Source organism: Pseudorca crassidens, chromosome 5 (assembly GCF_039906515.1).
Source record: "Pseudorca crassidens isolate mPseCra1 chromosome 5, mPseCra1.hap1, whole genome shotgun sequence".
In the NCBI taxonomy this organism is placed as follows: domain Eukaryota; kingdom Metazoa; phylum Chordata; class Mammalia; order Artiodactyla; family Delphinidae; genus Pseudorca; species Pseudorca crassidens.
Window position 1 is genome coordinate 93,535,056 of NC_090300.1, and position 19,749 is coordinate 93,554,804.

At 37.4% G+C, this 19,749-nt stretch overlaps 1 protein-coding gene across 1 annotated transcript in view; it reads left to right on the forward strand.

The window, feature by feature from the left end:
• Positions 1 to 19,749, forward strand: part of MORC1 (MORC family CW-type zinc finger 1) — a 350,504-nt gene that overhangs the window by 37,170 nt on the left and 293,585 nt on the right. Inside the window, exon 2 of the mRNA XM_067738944.1 lies at positions 3,414 to 3,524. The gene's annotated coding sequence lies outside the window, so the exon portion shown is untranslated. The remainder of the gene's footprint in view (positions 1 to 3,413; positions 3,525 to 19,749) is intronic.

The following is a 19,749-nucleotide window of genomic DNA, read 5'->3' on the forward strand; positions in this document are numbered from 1 at the left end:
CCTCCCTGAGATTTTTGCTCTTTGAGAATTAACATATTGATCATTATTTTAAAATATGTTAATGTATATTAATGTTTAATCCCTTTCAGATATTATATTGAAATTTGTACCAGGTTGTCTGACGACATAAGCCCAAAATTTCGATGGTAGGAGAAATTATAAGGACTGTGCACATGCTGGAAAGTAGATTGTGAGAGAGTCCTAGAAGCTGGGAGAAATCTGCCATGTAGTTCTATGATTAAATACTCAGGAGCTATATACATAGCATAGTCCCAGAAATTAAACATTTCCTGAATGAGCGGGACCATGGGACTGATATACAAGGAACAAAAATGCAAGAAAAGAGTGCTGTTAAACCTCTAAATGGACTCATGAAAGGATTAATCATCAGTGATAAATGTTCATTGTCTCCAAAGAGCTGAATGTGTTGTGCTATTCTGAGCAAATTCCATCTATCACTGTTGACCCATAATAGCTATCCATCTATAACACTGACTGGTGAGGCTCTGCACCCGCCGAGGTCAACTTTATGACTTGCTTAGCTCCAAGTTACCACAGTGGCTGTTGCACCGTCACTATCACCAAACATCCTTCTCTTCATCATAATTGCCAACACACAAACACACACACTCACTGCTTCTTCATCCTAAAGCAAAAAAGAGAAATATGGTGCCATGGTTCGTTCTCTCTAGGTATGCCTGCTAAATTTAACTGAGCAATTAAAATATAGGCTTTCAAGTCTAATCAATTATTGAACACTGATTGAGTACCAACTTTATAAAAGCACTTTGTTAGGCCCCTGGGGGACATGAAGATTTGTAAGACCTGGTTCCCACCTTCACATAGCTTACATTCTAGTTGTTTGGATAATACATAACCTTTTGAAAAATCCACTATGAGCAACTGACCAAGTTTTTTTCACCTTTGTGTTTCCCTACCTAGGAAAAGTGAATGGTAGATAGTAGGTGACAAAAATGTTACTGAAGAATGGTAATTAAATGATGAAATTAAGCAACAGTTTTAGGCAACAATGAAGTACTCTCACAGGACATGAAACAACTAATTTTAAAATGAACTTTGTGTATAATGATATAGGAACAATATTTCTCAAACTGGGCCCACAGGTTTCTTCAAAAATATTTTTTATTTTGTAGATATATGAGAGACATACACATGAGGAATTTATATCCAGTTTCATGTTTGTATGTATCTAACTGACAATATAATTAAAATGATTTAAAGTAATGTTAGGGGTCCTCAGAAATAGTATTATTTATTATTTATCTATCTATCTATTTATTTTTTTATTTATTGGCTGCGCTGTGCAGCATGCAGGATCTTACTTCCCCAACCAGGGATCGAACCTAGGCCCCCTGCAGTGGAAGCACAGAAGCACTGGCCCACCAGGGAAGTCCCAATATTATTCTTTTAATATTATTAAAAGAATAATTCATATTATTCAATGCTATTGAATATTATTCAATGCCATGTATGGATCTTATTTGAATTCTCTTTCAAACAAACTGTAAAGTATCTTAAAAATCATAAGGGACTATACCCCAATTAAAAAAAAAATAAGGGAAAATTATTTATTTATTTATTTATTTTGGCTGCACCTGGTCTTAGTTGCGGCATGCGGGATCTTCGTTGCGGCATGCAAACTCTTAGTTGCGGCATACGTACGGGATCTAGTTCCCGGACCAGGGATCAAACTCAGGCCCCCTCTATTGGGAGTGTGGAGTCTAACCCACTGGACCACCAGGGAAGTCCTGGGAAATTTAAATAATTACTGGATAGTTGATGATCCTAAGAAATTATTGTTATTATTTTTTAGGTGTGATTGTTTTCTTTTCAAAAGAATTTTTATCTTTTAAAAATCCATACTGAAGTACTTATGAATGAGATGATGTGACGTCTGGGATTTTCTCTGAAATAATCCAGAGGGTGAGTGGATATTATGTGGAGGTATAGATTGTGGTAGGCAGAATAGTGGCTTCTCCAAAATGTCTGTGTCCTAATCCCCAGGAATTAAGGTAGCAGTTGGAATTAAGATTGCTAATCAGTTGACTTTAAAATAAGATTATTCTGGATTAACCATTTGGGATCAATGTAATCACAAGGGTCCTTGTATATGGAAGGGAGAGGCAGAGTCAGAGTCAGAGTGATGCACTGTGAGAAAGACTTACTTGACTGGTCATTGCTTACTTGAAGATGGAAGAGAGCCATAAGCCAAGGAAGGTGGGCAGCCTCTAGAATCTGGAAAAGGCGAGTAAACGGATTCTCCTATAGCGCCTTGAGGAAGGAACTCATTCTGGTCAACACCATGATTTTAGCCCAGTGAGACCCATTTTGGACTTCTGACTTTCAGAACTGTAAGATAATAAATTTGTCTGGTTTTAAGGCTGACATAACCCTGATACCAAATTTAGAGTGTTTCCTTCTATCACCACTTTGCTTGAAGTTTTTTTTTTTGCTTTTTAGTCATAATTTGTTGAATTTTGTCAACTGTTTTTTCTATATCTATTGAGATGATTTTTTTTTTTTTTTGATTTTCAAGTGTTAAACCTTCCTTGCATTCTTAGGATAACTCCAATTAGGTCATGATATATAATAATCCTTTTTATATATTGCTAATTTTAATTTACCTTTCTTTTATTAAGGATGTTTGTGTATGTTTGTAAGAGCATTATACTGGCCTTATAAAATGAGTTGGGACACATTCCATCTTCCTTTATTTTTCAGGAACAGTGTATAAGATTAGTATATATCTTACCATATAGTTGTTCAATATAGTTTCTGGGAGGGTACAAGTGCTAGAAATTCCTGTACTGCTGTCTTGCTAACATCATCCTGTTTTCACTATTGGTTTTTAAATACTTATTTATATTTTAGTGGTTGTTTAGGGTTTACATTATGCATCTATAACTTGTCCCAGTCTACCTTGAATTAATACATAACTTACACTAAGTTAAGTGTAGTCAGAATCATGTAACCCTATATTTCTACTTACCCCACTCATTCTTTTTAGTGTTATTGTCACATATTTTAAACCTACATATGTTATAATCCTTAAAATACAGTATTATAATATTTGTATTAAACAATCTATTGTCTTTTAAAATTAACATTTCCAGTGCTCTTCATTTTTCCTCCTACTGAGCTAAGTTTCTATCTGGTGTCATTGCCCTTTAGTCTGAAAACTTTTCTTCATTATTTATTGTAGGACAGTTCTGCTTGTAACGAACTCTCCTAGGGTTTTGTTTGTTTGTTTTGCTATTGTTAATTCTCCAAAAATATACTGACCACAAAATATGAGCAAGACACTAATTGTCTAATGTATTCTTCATAAGGAAAGTCATTTGTTTTGATACTGTTTTCAATTTCCATGTTGAAATACTTTGCTTTTATTATAGACTGAAAAATAGATAGCAACAGCAAGTCAGGATCAACTAAAACTAAAAGCCACGAAGAAACTGAAATTCAAGTAATTTCATAGAAAAGAATGGTGATTCATTCAAAGAAATGTAAGTAACAAAAAAATCCTATTTAAGTTATTGACATTATCACTTTCTTTACACTTTATGATTTAGAATTATAACAGTTTTTTGGGGGGGCGAGGCGGCGTGGCACACAGCTTGTGGGATCTTAGTTCCCTGACCAGGGATTGAACCCTTGTCCTTGGCAGTAAATTCGTGGGGTCCTAACCACTGGACCACCAGGGAATTCCCAGATAACAGTTGTTTTAACAAAGCTATTTACAAAAGGAAGCAGTAAATACCTACTGGTTTAAGGCCAGAGTGGCAGGTGATTGGTTCAGTGTTTTCACAATTTTAAAATTTCTCAAACAGGTTTATGTAAATAAGAGATAGGCAGAAATTTCAAATTATGTGTGTGTGTGTTTGTGTGTGTGTGTGTATGTGTGTGAGAGAGAGAGAGAAGAGAGAGAGACTTCTCCTCAAATATAAGTGGGTCAAAAAATGTCCCTATGGCACCTTATTTCTAGGTTAAGAAAGTTGTATTGTTGTTTTTAATAAATGGTGTTTTCAAATGTATGGCTTTTGTCCCTTCCTAGTCACTGTAGAAAATGAACAAGCGTATAAGAATCATAGCAATTACTATCAATCTTTTTGGCCTAATTAGTTCTTTCTTAGGCATAAAGCTAAACCTGGCACTATTTGTTATTTTGTCTTGTCAGATATATTACAGTTTAAGGTGAAATGCAAAGATTTATGATGCAAAAGTATTATAATACATCATCCCAAGAATGCTGGCTGCTTGCCATTATAGAAAGTATTAGGGATGAGAAGTAACTGGCCAATGAAATTATAACCTAGATTTATCAGCATCCAATAATCATAGGCACATGTTCATTTATTTACAGCAGAGTCTGTATTTTTAGAAGTATCTTTGAAATTTCTTTCCTCCTCACTTTTATGATTTATCCAATTGTCCATTCCATTATTATTATTTTAAAATATTTATTTATTTATTTGTGGCTGCGCCGGGTCTTAGTTGCAACAAGCAGGATCTTCGTTGTGGCATGTGAGATCTTTTAGTTGTGGCATGCGGACACTCAATTGAAGCATACATGCAGGATCTGGTTCCCCGACCAGGGATTGGACCCGGGCCCCCTGCATTGGGAGCGCAGAATCTTACCCACTGGACCACCAGAGAAGTCCCCACCATTCCATTATTATTTTTAGAGTAAATATGTTGAAATTCTAATTTAATTCATGTATAAAGACTGATCCTGAGTAATCAGATGGATATGTCCTCTGACGTGGGGATAAATTATGCCACATAGTGACTGAAAATAGAATTAACCCAGAAAGTGATTTTGACATAAGACCTCATTTTTTTACAGAGGTTATTTCAGTCCCAGACTTTGGGGATGAGTCAAAACAACTCACAATGGGAGGGGTGAGGGAGCAATTTCATACTGAGTAGATTCTGCAGTATCCAGGCAGATTGATTGTTAGCAGGAACTTTTGAAAAATCAGGTCATGTTTATCAATCAACAGAATTTAATGAGCATTTCCTTTTTTGCCTGACACTGTTGCAAATACTGTGGGAAATATAAAAATATCTGTAAGACAAATAGAGGATCTACAATCATGCTGGAGAAATAATACAATTGTTAAGAACAATTAAATGCTAAATTTTGTAGTAATATACAAATGTAGGTTCAATAAAGAGAGGCCTTTTGTGGATTGGAATAATTAATAAGGTTTTACCAAAGGAAATGGGGAATTAGCTGTATGCTTATTAATCTTGGTTCTGTTCTGGGTGGGATGACTGTAAAGCAAAATAAATAAACAACCAAACAACCAGATTTGTTGGTAGAAATGACTTATAATGATCTAAGTAGGGTCAGTTTAAGCCTTCCAGGCGTGGACAAATAAAGATACAAGATAAATTTCAAGAAGATCTGATTTTTATCTCATTGAGATAAAAGAGAAGAGGTGTTCAACAGATTAAATTCTGGGCTGTGCTAAGCTATTGTATTAGTTTTCTATTACTGCATAACAAATCACCAAAAATGTAGCAGCTTAAAACAGCACATATTTATTAACTTATAGTTTCTCTGGGTCAAGAGAAACTATGGGCATAGCTCAACTTGGTTCTTTACTTAGGGTTCAAAAGGCCGCAATCAGGATGTTGACCAGGCTGCATCTGGAGGCCCGAGTGGAGGAAAATCTGCTTCCAAACTCATTTAGGTTATTGGCAGATTTCTGATCCTTTGGCTATAGGACTGAGGACCGCAGCTTTTTATTGGATGTTGCCTGGAGGCTGCCTTTTGGTCCTAAAGGACACTCATAATTTCCTACTACATGAACCTTTCCACAAGCAGTTACACTGTGGCAGTTTGCTTTTTCTGGACCAGCAGGCCTTGGACATGGTCTGCTACGAGTCATATGTTTAATGATCTTAAGTGATATATTCATCTATTTGTCTATCTAATCTATATATATGCCATGAGTCTCCTAAGATATAGATGGATAGATAGATAGATAGATGGATAGATAGACAGATAGATAGGGTAACCTAATCATGGCCGTGACATCCTATGACCTTTGGCATATTCTTTTGGTTAAAAGCAAGTCACAGGTTCTTCCTGCATTTAAGGAAGGGAGATTAACTCATTAGGTCTCACCTTAGGGTGTGTCCACCTAACTATCAAATATTAAATAATATATTTCTACCATATTTTATTGCACTAATTAACAACTCAGCACTTTAGTTGGTGACCTTAAATAATCTCTTTCTTTTCACTAAATCTCAGTGTTAGGACACAGTTTTCTATATGTCTCTCACATTTCTGCACATCTTCTGAGCAAGAGGCATTAACTTCCTTGTTCTGTTTGCTCAGATGTTTGTATAGCTATTGTCTCCCTCCAGGGCAGATGACAGATTTGTTCCCTGACCCGGGTGATAAAGATAGTTTTTCCTTCTTGTAAAACATTAGGCAGGTTTGCTAGCATCCTTCTTATAAAACTGAGGGTTTTCTAAACTCAAAATTCCTCAGCTGTGACACAAATCCTCTGCATGTCCAGCATCCACCTGAGTTCACATCCTCACACCCCCATGGGACTTGGGGAGTAAATGGTATCGACTTGAACATGAAGCTCATGTTGCCTGCTGTGCCCTGGGCACTAAAGTCCTTTGTCTCTGACCCGGATGTCTCCTGTCTTCTACTAGCATCTATGAAACTGCGATCAGGCTAAGCAGGGCAATATCTCAATCCCTTCACAATTTTTGACACTCAATTTTCCTCTATGTAATTTAAGAGATTAGAGTGAGATTATTTCTAACATTCCTTTCATGTTTCATCGTTGATATTCTAATACTCTAACTGGCTTTGTCATTTTCATCATTGGCATAGAAGAACTCAACCATTTTTGTACTTGACTTCTTTAAAGGGTGTTTAAACACTCCGCAATAGTATGGAAATAGTAAACATTATTTAAAACTACCGTTTGCAAATAAGGAAACTAAACTTTAATTTGCTGGTACTGCTAATGTGAGGCATTTACTGTTTGGCAAACAAATCTATTAGGATACTGGTTTTACTGAGGTTCTGGTGCTCATCCCTTAGCTCATGTTTTTGTTGTAGTTTTTTGGCTTATGGAAACATTATAAAATTTCATTCTTTGAATTTCTTTAAGTTGTGTATCAGTCTGAAATATTCCACATCCTGTGTTTTGTTTCAAACTTTTCCTTTCTCATATTTGCAAACATTAACTTGTCTGTGACTGTTAATTAGCATTTCTTGATTGATATTTTTTGTTTATTGTGAAAAAATGAAGTGCTTTGGCAGGGGATAGAATTGTAGTGAACCATCGAAGAGGGTCGGAGCCTGAGAGGGCATCCTGAAACAAACTCGTACAGGCAAAGTGCACAGATATAATAAGTAGGTTTTCCACAAAGTCAGCAAAGGACCCACAACTGCAGGTGAGACTAGCCTGGTTTTGCTATTTTCTTCAGCTATAATTGAACGTAATAAACTCAAAATTTAATTTTTTACTGCATATGAAAAATTTATAGACTTCAGAAATAGCTAATACATATTTTTCATAGAAGATTATATTTGGCTTAATATTTTAAAACAAAAACCCCAACATAAATAAAAAATATCTAACATTCTGACATCACAGTTTGTGCCACACGTGAGCATCCTATAAGTGTGAGTGTGAGCATGTATGTGCATGTGTGTATCGGCTTGTGTTTGCATGGAGGTCAAAGTGACAGTGTACCCTTACCTCCACCTAAGGGGCCAGGTTTTAAGCAAAATGACATTTCACTGGAACCATCCTTTCTCCTCCCCTCTCAGCATCAAATGATGATGATGGTGATGACAACCATGATGAAAATAAAATGATGGTGACAGCAGTAGTTACAACAACAGCTAACGTTTATCGAAGTCTCTAATGTGTATCAGGCATTATTCTATATGCTTTACTAGTGTTTCATTTAATCCTTAAAACAGTTTGTGGATTGGATATTACTATTAAACAGATTTTCATGAAACTGTAGCAAAAACAACTTGTGTAATTTTTCCAAATTAAAATAATTTTCAAGTAGTGTCAGAACTTTATCCTAAGGATAACTTCTCAGCAGCCTGGGAATTTTTTTTTTTTTCAGTTATGAGCCATGACAGAGACAAGAAAAATAAAACAAAACAAAACTGAAGGTTGAATTAGTAAAAATGAACCTAATTTAGATACCTAGAAATCTATTGTTGTTGGTGGTGGTTTTTGGCCGCACGGTGAGGCTTGTGGGATCTTAGTTTCCTGACCAGGGATTGAACCTGGGTCCTCCGTAGTGAGAGCGCAGAGTCCCAACCACTGCACCACCAGGGAATTCCCAGATACTGAGAAATCTATTAAAAGTTCCTCTTATCATTAATTTGGAACAATGAACAAAATAAGAAAAAATTACCAAAGGAAGTTGGATAAGGTTAAACAGAGAGTGCCAGAGACCAAGAGCTACATCTTGGTCTTCCTACGTGTTAGCCTCTCTGGCTGTGTCAGTTCAGAAACTGTCAGATCAGTTTCAGGAGCATTCAGCATGCCACAGTTCCTCTCATGATTTAAAGCCCTCTCTAAACTGCACATTCCTCTCCTAATTTCCACTCCATTTTTCTGCTCCACTTGCCAGAAAAAAAAAAAAAAATCCCCCAAAGAGCTGCCTATGCTTACTATCTCTACCTCCTTGATTTCTCCTCTCATCTCACTCCAGTATTCCCACAGAAACTGCCTTTGCCAAAGCCATCAGTGATGTCTTTGTTGTCATCTCCAATAGATATTTCTGCTTCTTATCTTACTATACCTCTCAACATAATCTAGTGAAGTTGATTATTATTTTCTTCACGAAACACTCCTTCCTTTCTTTGTAACATCATCCTTGCCTGATTGGCCTCCTTTCTCACTGGTCACTCTTTCTCAGTCTTTTTTCCTGCCCTCTCCTGCATGAACAAACTCACATCAAGTTTGTTCTCTTCATCTTTGTGCCTATCCCAGTGCTTAGCTCATAAGAGCACTCAATCAGTATTTGCTGGATGTGTGAGTGAAGAAGTGAATGGATAGATAAATGAATAAATTAATAAATGAAGTGTTATGGATGTGCATAGGTAGAAGAGCTTAATTTTGCCTGAGACAGAAAAATTTTTCTGAAGAAGGTGAAAATTGACCTGTCTTGAGAGATAAGTCAAGACTTGTCTAGTGAACAAATAAAGTGTTCATTTCCAGAAATGAGTGTTCCTACAAAATTAACCTATAGTGTACCATTTCTTAGGAAGCTATGGGAGAATGTTCTATTCCAAAAGGAGAAAATAGACTAAGAAGGAGAAAAACATGAGATCCAGTAGGTCCGACACAAGTGAGAGGAAAAGGAAGTCTCCTGGAAGATGGATAAGGGAGACGCTATGATGATGGCTGGGCAACAGGCCCAGGGATGAGCAGTCCAGAGTGGACCAGGAGGGCAGAGCGCTGCAAGAAGATGAATCTGGTGGAATGTACTTCTACCAAGGAAAATGAGTCTGATAGGTACACAGAAATCCAGGTTAATTAAGAAGGGGTAGTTATTAAATAGAGGTAAAATTAAAAGATGTAAAAAAAGAGCATCATGGTGCAGGTGTAGATGGTGTTCACACAGTCATAATAATGCAAATACTGTTTTATTTAATTAAAATTATGGTTAACTCTCCTGGAAGGATTAAAGAAAGGGAAAAGTCTGTGCTTTGGGAAGGGATAAGCATGAAAGGGAACTAAATTCTCATGTTCTGTTATACATAGGAAATTCATTAAAAATGACTGAAATTGAAAAAATTAAGTAGCATTATAAATATATTATTTAGAGATAAGGAGTTAAATGCTAAAAGAAAAAGCCAAAATAGTTGGAAATGGTTGCCTCTGTGGAAGATAATGGAGGGGTCAAGTGATTACTTATTTTCGTAATAAACCATATAGAAGTATTTGGCATTAAAAGGTACGTTAAAAAGAATAAAATTAGGCAGAAGAGAGGTTAAACAACGACATTAACATAAACAATTCAGTCCTCAACACTGGGTTCTCAGTGTTGATGCCAAAACCCTTTGCTTCGATGTGGGAAAGTTTTAAAAAGAATTGGTGGAAAGTTTGAGAGTTTTGTATTTAATCTTTATAAAAATAAGTGTCTGTCAATTGATGTAATCTCAGAGGGTGATGATGTGACCATAGCCAGACCTAACTGGAAAAAAAGTTTACCTGCCCTTAAGAAAATTCAGCTGGTAAATGTCATCATATAGCTTTCAGGGCTATTTGCAGTTGTGTCTTGGTGGTAAAGTCAGAGACCGCTCGGAGACCACATTCTTTATTTATGTATTTATTTTTTGACCGCCCTGCCCGGTTTGTGGGATCTTAGTTCCCTGACCAGGGACTGAACCCGGCCCCAGCAGGGAAAGTGCCCAGTCCTAACCACTGGACCACCAGGGAATTCTCCAGAGACTGAATTCTTAATATAATCTTCTTCATAGTAAACATATATTGTGGGTTATAGTCAAGCTTGTTGTAGGAAAATGTGTTCTCTTTTACTAAAAGCGCTTTGAGGAGAATCATTCTTTCTCTGAAGAGCTCTGTAATTTCATAGCTTTTATGTTACAGAATTTATTTTTAATAAGGAAAAGTCATACAGCAGAGGTGACCTATTAAATAAAGTTATAACATATCTAGAAAACTGTGTCTGGTGCTATTATAGAAGTGTTGTCACAGGATGGTAGCAACACAGATCCAAGACTATAAGCCCACAGACTTAGATTTAAGCAACTGCCCCCAGATTCAGGTCTGAGAACTTTATATTTTTTAATTAGTTAATTAATTTTTAAATTTTTGGCTGCGTTGGGTCTTTGTTGCTGCGAGCAGGCTTTCTCTAGTTGCAGCGAGCGGGGGCTACTCTTCGTTGCGGTGTGCGGGCTTCTCATTGCAGTGGCTTCTCTTGTTGCAGAGCACGGGCTCTAAGCACGGGGGCTTCAGTAGTTGCGGTGCACAGGCTTAGTTGCTCCACGACCTGTGGGATCTTCCCCGACCAGGGCTCAAACCCGTGTCCCCTGCATTGGCAGGAGGATTCTTAACCACTGCGCCACCAGGGAAGTCCCAGGTCTGAGAACTTTAGTGTGAAAAGTTCCTTCTGTTAAAAAATGAAAGGGTGACATCAGACAGTTTGTACTTGGGCAGGAGGTAATTTTCCCACAGCCTATTTATGTCTGTGGGGCTTAGTTGTGGAGGTGAAATAAATTTGGATAGAGAAAATTATTCTCTGGAATAAAGAATCTTGCCTGGTTGAGTTTCTACAGAAATGATACGGACTAGGCATCCATTTCCAAAATGGTTCTATTTCTTTGTTACATCCTAGGAGCCTTCTAGTTTTTCCCTTAAGAGCCTTGAAACGTGATTTTTGAAGAAAAAACCTTGCTTCCCAGCCAGTCTTGTTAATCCTTTCTTGTGGGGAGGGAAGGCAGCAACAGAAGTTGTAGTGGGTTGAATCGTGTCCCCCTGAAAGATATTTCCACTTGGGGCCTGTAAATGTGATCTTATTTGTAAAAAAGGTCTTTGGAGTTGTAACTAAGTGAAGGATCTCGAGATGAGATCATCCTGGATTCTAGGGGGCCTTAACTTCAATGACAAGTGTCGTTAGAAGAGAATAGAAGAGAAAGAGGAGACCCACAGGGGAGAAGGTCATGTGACGATAGAGGCAGAGGTTGGAGCAATGCACATACAAGCCAAAAAATACCAAGGATTGCCAGCAGCCACCAGAAACTAGAAGAGAGTCATAGGACAGTTTCTCCCAAGTGCCTCCAGAAGGAACAAACCCTGTGAGGCATTGATTTCAGACTTCGCCCTACAGAACTGTAAAAAAAAAGTTCCTATTGTTTTAAGACACCCAGTCTGTGGGAATTTCTTATTACCATGAGAAAAGGAAAAGGATTACAGGAAAAGGATACACAGCCATTCCAGTCTGACTGGTTTCATCAGAGCCCTCACCCAGCTGGGTCTACTGTCTCCCTGCCTCCTGTCCAATTCTCTTCAGGAGAGAGTATATATAGTCAGCCAACAGATAACACTTTTCTAAATATTTATATGCTACAAAAATGCTTTGTATTTTCTTAAACTTTTCTCCTAGTTTGACAAATTTTATTAACTTAACCAATGTCTGTTAGATGGCTTCATCTGAGGAAAAAGCCTGATCTCAGGGAAGCTGCAGCTAAGGCACTGGGTGTCTAACGTCATGGGAAGATCAGTGATGCCATTCAACTAATATTTACCGTGGATCTAAGATGAACCAGGCACCATGGGAGACTAAGAGGTAGAGTCAGATGTAGTCCCTGCCTTCTTCCCTCCTGTAAAGGAGGGAAGACACAATCTTAAACAACCTTCAGGGAAGAAAGGAATTGATGTTATCAAACACAAATAAGGTTCCGTAGGAAATACTTTTTCTGATGGAGGCCATTGCAGGGCTGCTTTGTGAAAGATTTTTTTTTTGAATTTCAGCTGATTCTTTAAGAGCCAGGTCAATCACCATTTCCACTGGGAAGCCGTCTCTGACCCCCTGTTGCTGGCTGCCCAGTCTTCTGTGACCTGAGACTTTGAGATTTCTCTATTTCAGCAATTAGCACCTTTAATCTTGAGGATTTATTTGCACATCTTACTTCCCTCATTAGACTTTGTTCAAACTTTGAGTGTATGTATGTGATTTTTAATAGCACATATCCTGGCACACATTTGCTACACTAATAAATAAATGAATGCATGCTAGCAGAGATGGCCAGAGGACAGAGGTACCCAGATGGAAGAAATGGCATGAACAGAGGCACAGAGGGTGACAAGGGAAATAATTGTCGATATTGAAAACTGTCTTCTTTACAATTTCCCTGGAGGCTGTTCCCACTTAAGGATATATCATTAAGGATGCCCTTCAGCTGCAGGTAACAGAAGCCCGACCACAGTGGTTTGTAAAACAGGAATATTTTTCCCTCTTAAATGAGAATCTAGATATAGGCAGCTGAGGGCTGAGTCCTCCACATCCGAGTCTGCCTTCCTCTTTTTATTCCAGCATCCTTAGTAAGCAGCATTACCCCAGTATTACTTCATAGTCACAGTCCAACTTCATACCTGCATTCTAGGTGGGACAAAGAAACAAAAGGTGCAACAGCAAGGAAGACTCATGTCTATGCCAGGAAAATAAAACTTTACCAGAAAGACCCAACAGATTTCTACCTATGTATCGTTGATCAAAACTGTACATGTGGCCACTTATAGCTGCACGGGAGGCTAGGAATATCCATTTTGAGGGGGACCCTCTTTTCAAAATTATTATTGGAATATTTTATGTGGAAAACGAACATTTGATATGAACAGAGTCAGCTACGATGTGCATGGAAGGCAGTGAAGGGATTTTATTATTTCCTAGGGTCCAGAATCAGGGGCAGCATTTATTTTCCTGCCTCATCCTAGTTCAGAAGGCCATTTACCAATGACTCTTGAACCCACTGGCCTCACTTCCACATAACCAAAGCTCTTTGGCTTATTGGAACTTATTTTTTCTCAATATCATGCATAGTGGAATAGAGTCTTTGTGTTCCTTTTAAGGAGGTTTCTTTAAAACTCCCACACTCCTGAACAGGAAAACAGCATACAGACCAAAGCTGGAGGAAAGGACATAATTCTATGCACACTAAGTTTCTCCCGTCTATCATATGTAACCACTGACATTTCCTGACAGCCACTAGGCTTCTGGTATTTTTCAAGAAGCTGAGTCATTATCCTAACTTTACAGATTGAATCAGAAAACAACTGATTTTCCAAATGTGATATTGTTAGTTTAGGGTAAAGCTGGTTTCTCTGGCTTCTTGGTGTATGTTTAGTACTTTTTCTAAATTCAGAAAATTTGAGACTATCAGTGTAAAGATTTTGTTTGTGACATTGAACAATTTTTTTTTTAACATCTTTATTGAGGTATAATTGCTTTACAATGGTGTGTTAATTTCTGCTTTATAACAAAGTGAATCAGTTATACATATACATATGTCCCCATATCTCTTCCCTCTTGCATCTCCCTCCCTCCCACCCTCCCCATCCCACCCCTCCAGGCGGTCACAAAGCACCGAGCTGATCTCCCTGTGCTATGCGGCTGCTTCCCACTAGCTATCTACCTTACGTTTGGTAGTGTATATACGTCCATGCCTCTCTCTCGCTTTGTCACAGCTCACCCTTCCCCCTCCCTATATCCTCAAGTCCATTCTCTAGTAGGTCTGTGTCTTTATTCCTGTCTTACCCCTAGGTTCTTCATGACATTTTTTTTCCTTAAATTCCATATATATGTGTTAGCATATGGTATTTGTCTTTCTCTTTCTGACTTACTTCACTCTGTATGACAGACTCTAGGTCTATCCACCTCATTAAAAATAGCTCAATTTCGTTTCTTTTTATGGCTGAGTAATATTCCATTGTATATATGTGCCACATCTTCTTTATCCATTCATCCGATGATGGGCACTTAGGTTGTTTCCATCTCCGGGCTATTGTAAATAGAGCTGCAATGAACATTTCGGTACATGACTCTTTTTGAATTATGGTTTTCTCAGGGTATATGCCCAGTAGTGGGATTGCTGGGTCATATGGTAGTTCTATTTGTAGTTTTTTAAGGAACCTCCATACTGTTCTCCATAGTGGCTGTACCAATTCACATTCCCACCAGCAGTGCAAGAGTGTTCCCTTTTCTCCACACCCTCTCCAGCATTTATTGTTTGTAGATTTTTTGATGATGGCCATTATGACTGGTGTGAGATGATATCTCATTGTAGTTTTGATTTGCATTTCTCTAATGATTAATGATGTTAAGCATTCTTTCATGTGTTTGTTGGCACATTGAACAATTTTTAATAGACTATGGAAAAAATGCTAAAATAATGATAGAACCCTGAAAAATGTCACAGATAATTAGTATTTCCCTTCACATATGTGGATACTTGCTCTTAGATTCCATTATTCATTAATAATTGTATTTTCTGTGTTTCTAGACAATATTTATGACCCTTTGAATTATCCTAAGGCAAAAATTTAGTTATAGGCAGATTAAAGATAAAACAGGTTTTATTATATTTCTCTCACAAGTGATGTACTTCTTAAGATGATGCTATAACATCATGAAAGCTCATCAAAATAATTGTAAAATATAATGTCAAATTATGTTTTGAACAACACTGATCACAATATTTAGCAAATATATCATGTACAAATGCTCCCTAATTCTTTTTTTTTTGAATGTGTGCTGTACATTTTCTTTTTTCTTTTTTAAAATTTTTTGGCTGCATTGGGTCTTTGTTGCTGCGCATGGGCTTTCTTTAGTGGTGGCGAGTGGGGGCTACTCTTTATTGCGGTGCACGGGCTTCTCATTGCGATGGCTTCTCTTGTTGTGGAGCACGGGCTCTAGGCTCACGGGGTTCCGTAGCTGTGGCACGCGGGCTCAGTAGTTGCGACGTATGGGCTGAGTAGTTGTGGTGTGCGGGCTCTAGAGCACAGGCTCAGTAGTTGTGGAGCCTGGGCTTAGTTGCTCCGCAGCATGTGGGATCTTCCTGGACCAGGGATCGAACCTGTGTCCCCTGCATTGGCAGGCAGATTCTTAACCACTGCGCCAACAGGGAAGTCCCTGTACATTGTCTTAATAAAATACTGTTCAATATGTATTTTGAGGTGAAAGGAAATATTGGTTAAACTAGTTACCCAAATCTGGAGCCTGCAAATGAGAAGTGTTTCTGTAACTGTCCGAACTTAGCATCCAGTTTCAAAGTGCCTAGATTCGAATGTCGTTGCTAATACTTATCGACTGTGTGACCTCAGGCAAGTTTCTTAACCCCTCTGTGCCTCAGTTTTATCATTGTAAAGTGGAGGAATTAAAAGTATTGATGTCATTACGTTGTTATAACAATTAAACTTGGAACAAATAGCACACTGAAAGTGTCATATAGCCTTATAAATTTGGTCATTATTGTCGGAAAGTAGAGAAATGGATATGGTCGTTTTATAGATGTCCTTGACTCCTCTAAGTCTCAGCCATTGTGGGGAAGCAAAAACTATCTCCCATACTCCCTCTAGTAAGGTGCCAATTTCTGCCTCAAGGTATGCTGAGGGCTCACTAGAATGGAGTTTTCCATGCAGTTCTCTAAAGGTAAATTTAGGGAAATGTACATGGAAAATGGGAAATAGGAGTCATGGCAATGACTTAGTCGAAGTCCAACACTGAATGAGTCCAAGCACATGATTCTTGCCTTCAAAGCTGGAGACATAAGATTTAGACACCTATATAATTTAGGAGTGTTTTCAGTTGTAAATATCAAAACACACAGTGGCTGGCCTGTTCCACAAGTGTTTTTGTTATCTCATGTCTCTTGTCCTAAAGTCTCAGCAGAAATTTTTATCTTAACATCCCCTTAAATACTCAGCCACCCAAATGGCCTGAGTTGAATAAAATTATATATTCACTTTTCACTTCTATACACTGAAGTAGCTAAATCTGAAGACTGATAAATTTTACATTCCTTAAAATTTACCTTCTTCAATTTATGGTATGAATTCTATGAATTTGCAGAGAGAACATTCAGCATATATTAAAGTCCCTGTTAGATGGTTTTACACTTGATTTTGCTATTCAAGCAAACTTTTCTTCTTTAAGTGAGCTCAGAACCTGGCTGCAGTTTGTCCAGAAGCATGGGAACTTCAATTGTTCAGTCATTCCTCTCATTCTTACACATAGAGTTTCTGATCTCAGTTTGATAGTTTTCTGTTTGGGCAAGAGGGGACCCTCATGTTACATCTTCTTCCAGCCGAATATAAAGATTTTATTTGTATAAGATTATGATTACTTTGTACAAAAATAGCTGACAAATGCTATGGTAGCTATGTGTTCTAGACAACTGTGAGGCCTTTGTGTTGACAGGCTAAGTCACTGGTTGTTTCAGCTTTACTTTCTTGTGTTATAAAGTTTACAGTTTCCACAGTGTATCATCAAAAGTGCTTATTAGCAATAACAGCAGCTTTCTTTTCCATTCTTAGAAACACTCCAGTATTTGCATTTTCTGTAATGAGAATTAGTGTTGCTTAGAAGAGTTTTTGCCTTTGAGCAAGAGTTTTAAGAGATTACCCATAGGCAAGAGATAACTGCATAGAAACAGAACTAGACCAGGACTCCAGGGACCTGTAGTTCAGGAATTCTTGAAAGAAACTAGGAAACTATATCATTATCCTAATTCTTAATGTTATTTTTAATGGTTTTAAAATCTTTTTTCTGTATAAGTATATTCTGTTTCAGAGTACCTCAAAATAATGTCTAATATTATTTAGCATTAATATGAATAGATAATCCCATAATTTATTTAAGCCTTTACAGTTTTTAAATAACTTTCATAAATGTAAAAACCTAGAAATGTCAAATTTTTTGAAAGATACAGCATTTATAAATCACATCAGCTTAGTCAAACACACTTTTTATTTAGAAAAAAAATCCAGCATTACAAAATATTAACGTAAAAGATAGAAAGTACCTGAAACCATTGTATTAACCACTGTTTATAGTTGAGTATACATTTCTCTGCTGTTTATTTTTCTAAACATTTACTTGTGATTTTTTCCTTTTTAAACAAAGATAGAACTATACCATCCGTGTGTTTTTTCACATACCAATAGATCTTGAATAACCTCTTGTGTTTACATTATGTTGAATCTATTTAATCTTTTAAATTGCTACGCAGTATTCTATAGTTCATTCAGTCAATCAATTGATAGACATTTAGATTGTTCTCAGTGTTTCTCTAATACAATCAAAACTGCATTAATATTCTCAAACACTTATTTTTGGAATTTCTGCAAGTACATCTGAAGGATAAATTTCTGTTTAGGATGTCTATGTTAAAGAATAATAACATTTGCAAATTTAAAAGGCATTTCCAAATTGTCTTCCAAAAAAGGTTATATCAGCTTCCACTCCCACCAACAATGCATAATCAGAGTTTGATAAACTACTTATTTTCTTATCCTCTTTTCCACATGTGTTAAATAAGCGGGCTGGAGCACATGCACTTATATTCTTGCCTGATTGTCTCCCACCATGGATGGCAAAACCCTAATGTCAGGCACTATGGCTTGCTCAACTTTAATTACTTAGTGGATAGCATGTTGCCTTGCACATAGTACATTATCAATAAATATCTGTTAAATGAACACATCTGTGGATCCCTCCAGATCTCCTATTTTATTGGCTCAGTGATGATGATGATGTTGATGATGTATCTTAGTGTGCTTCCATAGATAGCTAAATATAAAGTCTCATGAACTGTTGGCAATAGGTGATTAGGATGTGTGAGATAGCAGGAAAATATATATATATATTGGTCTCTGCCTTCTGTTCTAATTAGGTAACTCTTGGTGGGCTCCTGGATGGAGGCTGGTCACCACAAAGATCAAGCCATGATTAGAAACTTGGAATTTTCAGCCCTCCTCCAGAGAAAGGAGAGGGGCTAGAAATGAAGTTAATGATCCATGATGCCTAGGTGATAATGCCTCTATAAAAATCCCTAAAGTATGGGTTTGAAGAGCTTCTGGGTTGGTGACTGCTTGGAAGTGCTAGGAGAGCAGTGCTCTGGGAGAGAGCATGGAATCTCTGTGCCCCTTCTCAAATAGCTTGCTCTGCACATCTCTTTCATCTGGATGTTCATCTGTATCTTCTAGCATATCATTTTATAGTAAACCAGTAAACAGCAAGTATACTGTTTTCCTTAATTCTGTGAGCCACCCTAGCAAATTAATTGAACCCAAGGTGAGGGTTTTGGGGATTTATAGCTGATAGGTCAGAAACACAGGTGACAACCTGGACTTGCTATTTGAAATTGGGGTGGGGAGCAGTCTTGTGGGACTGAGCCCGTAAACTATGGTTCTGGCTCTATCTCCAGGTTGATAGTGTCAGGGTTGAGTTAAATTGTGGGATGCCCAGCTTGTGTCACAGAATTGCTTGGTGTGGGAAAAATTCCCACACATTTGGTGACCAGAAGTGTCAGTAGTGAAGTGTTCCATGTGAGTAGTAAAGGGGAGATACACAAGAAAGTGAGTTTTTCCTACTCAGGATGGCTCTTAAATTCCTACAGCTCTTACATAGTCTCTTGCAATTGGAGACTATAGTAGGTTGAGGTAGGCAAAAGATCAAGAAAATCTTACTGTATCCCATCGTGAGGAGAAATAAATAAACTCTTTTTCTAGATGATCTTTAGACTACTGCCTCTCCCTCTGATTAAATCTGAGACTATTTGATCAATTAAAGGAAATGCTTCCAGACATTTATTATAAAAGTCTTAATAGGGCTTCCATTCTTCTCAGTGACAGTTTTAGATTTTCATATCTATTCTTCTCTGTGACAACTGTAATATCTTGTGTTTTCATGAGAATTTCTAAGAGTATATGGGAGAAATACAAGCCAGCAATTACTATATATTCTTTTAGCTGAGTATGGTGAGAATTGCAAGAAGGGAACAGTGTGCTGGAATTGCTAAATGAAATAAGTAATGGTGAAAAAATTCTGTGACTTGGAGAGACATACAGAGAATTTTTCTCGATCTTCAGAGACAATAGAAAAGGTATGGTATTGGGATCAGGTAGACTTGGTCCTACCAGTTATTATCTCTAAGTCAGAGTACATCTGTTTCCTCATCTATAAAATGGGAATAATTAT